Genomic DNA, 4,547 nt, shown 5'->3' on the forward strand with positions numbered 1-4,547 from the left:
AGTAGTTTCAGTAATTTTGACAATGACATGTAATTAAAATGTTACTGCATGGAAGTTTCAACCTTTTGAGATTAGTGGCATCTTAAAAATATCATTCACACTGTGATGATACTGCAGTTTTGGTTTCAGAGGCCAGTGTGGCACACTGCCTCTGTGTCCCATTTGTACTCTTTGAAACATTGCTGCTTTTTTGCACTTTCAGAGGCTTGGATGCATCCTTTCCTTCCAAACAGCCAAATTTGGCTGAATAGACACCTCATTCTCCAAATAGTGGTATTAAAATCAAAGAATGAATAGCTAAATAAGGTGCAACTCAATATTGCTAAATTAATGAGAATATACCCTTCATCTTTTGCAATATAGGAACCTGCTACAATGCTGACTACAAATTTGTCAAAAGAAAAGATACTCAAAAAACATGAGACCCGCATTGGTTCTAACAGATTATAACTAATCTGAATCTGCCATAGCCATAACAAAGCAAAGTAGCTTTTTCATGTCTTATTTTAAAGGAATGGTAAAAAGAACCACAAAGACCACCTTCCTCCACCACAGATACAGTAATATTATTTCTTACCCTTTCTAAAGATTTGGAAATAAAAAGGGGAATGATTCAGTATTACCTGTCATACTTGTAATGTATAAATTGCTGTTGTAACGGCAGCTTAGGGAGCTGATACTCAGGACATGCAAAGGGACTGAGCAGTTACTCATATGCTGTGTTTTTCCCTTCATATTACCCTGCACACCAGTATCTAGCATTCAAATTGTACTTCATCCTTTTGTTCTCTGCAGGTCTGATCCCAGTTTTTAAATGGAAAAATGTATTAACAGAGCCATAATCATATTGCTCCCCCTGGTTCCAATAGCTTTGGAAGAACTGCATTTCATATATTATATGTAACCAAATTAAAAGGCTCAAATTTTTTGTGTGTGATTTCTGGCTCACAGATGCTGGGTATAATTATTTCTTCTAGAGTATTGCATTATACTGTAATTTGCACAATGGCCCAAAAGCTTTCCAGTGTGCCAGCAGAATCAAAAACTCCACCACTTTATAGTCAAGTGCAGTGCTGCTGCTCTGCTTGTTTCAGCATGGGTAGACAATTAGATAAATAGGGTGGAATTAACCCCCTCATCCCCAAATTAGGGGTTTTACTAATATATAAAAAGAAACTCTGAGGTTTGAACATAAACCTATTGATTTCATTTCATCAAAAGCCACCAACATAATATTAAATAACATACAAATTAATTATTTTGAAGTGTGCAACTTGAAATGTTGAAGAGGTTCTACAATAGACTTTCATACTGAGATTCATGCATTTGTTTCCCCTGCAGCCTTCGAAAGCAGAAACCATCCTTTCCGTTCTTCTATACATGTAAAATTAGGTACCATTGAGTCACAGCTGTCTCAGTGGACAGAAAACATTTTTATTGTGACAAAAAGTACTCTCATATGAAGCATTTCTGTAATGTCACCATTTCAGCTGTCAGCTGACATTCAGCTTGACATTTACAAGGTGACTTCAATGACATTTCTGTAATTCGACTAACTAATGAACCTGAATAATCAAGTGATGATAGCCAGGATAAAACCCAAGCATCTGAAGCACATCTTCAACTTACATTTATGTCACAAATTGCTATGAAATTTTGATGATTCTAAATATTTTAGAGGTCTCATTAAATCTTGGTTGGATAACGAATATCACAAAAGCAAAAAAAAATCTATAGGAAAATTAATCTCAAATCATTGTTAAATTTGTACACCTGGGCTCACCATTCACTTCAGAACAGAATATCTTATTCTTAATATCACAGGCATTTTTTATAGCTTATAATAACACTCAATAGCTTTTCTGGTACCAGGTTAAATTGTGGTTTCTTTAGATTAGATTATTGCAGTGAATTGCCACTTTCAAGACATTGGTTGAAATGGAAACAGTAGCTGTACCAAAGAGAAATGCCAAAAAAGTAAGTTCAACTTTTTTCTTCACTTGTCAAAGCAATTATTTAAGATCTCATTTAATTAATTTTGGAAGCAATTTCAGAGTTTTCATTATATTCAGAAAATTATGCCAATTTTCCTGCATTACTCTGATTTTTTTGGATATAGAAAATAAATGCTCAGGGAAGCATATAATACTTTCTTTTTCATATATTGAAATGTATAATTTCATATATACTTTCTGTTAGTGTTCTGAGTTCATCTAGTACTTACTCTGCAAGTATTCTTTTAAGAATATCTGGATATGGAAAGTTAAGGCATGTTACCATAATGAGTTGCTGTCACTCATTCTTTCTCTTGTTATAGCATGGCTAACATCAACACTGCAAGATGTTACATCTATTCTTTAAATATGTTTATTCAGATGTATCTTTTATTTTTTCCTTTGGAAGTGTTGGAAGTTAAATATATTCCTTAATATTACAATGCAGTTGCTTTTAATAAGTCAAAGAAACCTGTTATCTTTTAATCACTTTCCTCAAGTTCCTTTCCCTCTCCTCTCCTCTCCTCTCCTCTCCTCTCCTCTCCTCTCCTCTCCTCTCCTCTCCTCTCCTCTCCTCTTCTCTCCTCTCCTCTCCTCTCCTCTCCTCTCCTCTCCTCTCCTCTCCTCTCCTCTCCTCTCCTCTCCGATATCAAATAGCAAAGAACAAGGAGATTTTAATTTCAATAGAGGGTGGTTTTTTTTCAACTCAGAAGACATCTTCATCTGAACTAGTCATCTAAGCACTGAAGATCTAATTATCATTATAGTAGGACAGTTGGACCATGCTGGGAAAGTTTCTGTTTCCTCACAGTGGGATATGAAAGGAGGTTAGGATGACTTGGTCTGATAGACACCTCTTGCTGTTGCCATCCAAAGTTAGAGATGAAGCTCTCCCAAAGCCCTGCCTTTCTATCAGCTATAAAAGACCTACTGAAAACTGTCAGTTCTGGCTATGAAGAAAGATCAGCCTGCTTAAAAAAAAAACAAACCACAATAAACAACACGTAGGGAGAAATTTGTTTCTGATGAGGCAACCTAGAAAGACTAACACTATTAGGCATCTGGCATTTGGCTCCTATTACAGGGAACAGTAAGGATAGGTCAATGATACAAACAAGTGAAATTAATTTCCTCACAGGAAGTGTACTGGCTGTCTTTTTAATTATTTCTGTTCCAAATGCTTCTATTTTATGACTTTGAAAATGTGCACTTTATTTTTATACTTCATTGGGTGATCATGTGCCTTTTTAGATGGGCAACTAGAGTGTTAACTAGAGTGATGTTTCAAGGGTGAAAAATCCCCCAAACCCCACAGCATTTTGGAGAACTTACAGTTTAATCAGTATTTTGAGTCATATAGGCATTGTATGAAATAGTCTATATTGGTACAGAATTTCTAGGGCATCACCCCAACCCAATTTGCATTATTATACTGAAATGCAGCTGCTTTTATGTACCCACCCTTATTCTTCTTGTATCTAAGTCTATCTCAAAGGTGCAGTAGCTGCCTCAACTAACCAGATATAATCTGAGAGAAAGAAGCCCCTGAGTAGAGAAAAGAGGCTCAGAAGTCATCCTAACTTGGAATGTTACTTATAGGACTGATTGGAGATTTTCTGAATATACTCTTTTGTCATGAAATATTTATTTAATTAAAGAAAAAATATTTGCAGGCATTTTTGCACCACTTTTGTAATGGTTTAGACTGCCAGCCTCCCACTTGCCTCTTGGTTGTTCTGTCAGCTTTTTTTTGGTTCATACTTTCCTATTCTACTGTGCTTTTCTGGCTCATTATCTTTGTCCACTAATGGGATACATGCCTGGGAAATTGTAGAAGCACAGGGCAAGCCTGCAGTCACTCCACAAGTTCCCTAGTAAAATACTCTCAGCTCTCAGTACTTCTTAACCCAGAACTGCATGTGTTTTGTTATTTATTGTGTGTATCAATGGATTTCACATAGGATAGGATTAGTTTCAAGTTCAGCTTCACCTCTTCCAAGTACAGCTCAACCACCTTTGAGTCTCTGCTGACCTATAGGGCACAACACTTGTAGCACAGTGAATTAGGTACTTGAGATGTTGTTTACAAATGTCTATTTGCTATGGACAAAACCAACATTGTACCACCATACTAGGGACACATACTTGCTTCTCTTAACACTGTAAGTGTTGGATATATGCAATAGCTTGACTTTCCCTGCCATCCCCTGTGATCTCTGCTCTGTCTGTCCTAGTCACTCAGAGCTCAGGAATGATGTGAGTCTCATTCACTGCGGACTTCAAGCTCTTGCCCCCGGCTCATCCTTCAGCTTGAAATGTGGGAGGCATACTCAAGTCTTAGATTGGTCATAGTGGTTTTTGTATCTTGGCCACTTCAGTTGATGTTTCATGCATGAGAGGCTGCATCTCACTCTTCATTCATACAGAGTATAATTTGCTGAGCCTAGGGCTAATATGAAATCAGCCTTGAAAGCAAGGAGGAGCAAATCCATATGTCCATCAGGAGACACTTCATGTACTGCCAGTGTAGACCAGAAAGGTAGACAGGGACCG

The sequence above is a fragment of the Lonchura striata genome, chromosome 1, assembly GCF_046129695.1.
Source record: "Lonchura striata isolate bLonStr1 chromosome 1, bLonStr1.mat, whole genome shotgun sequence".
NCBI classification, from domain to species: domain Eukaryota; kingdom Metazoa; phylum Chordata; class Aves; order Passeriformes; family Estrildidae; genus Lonchura; species Lonchura striata.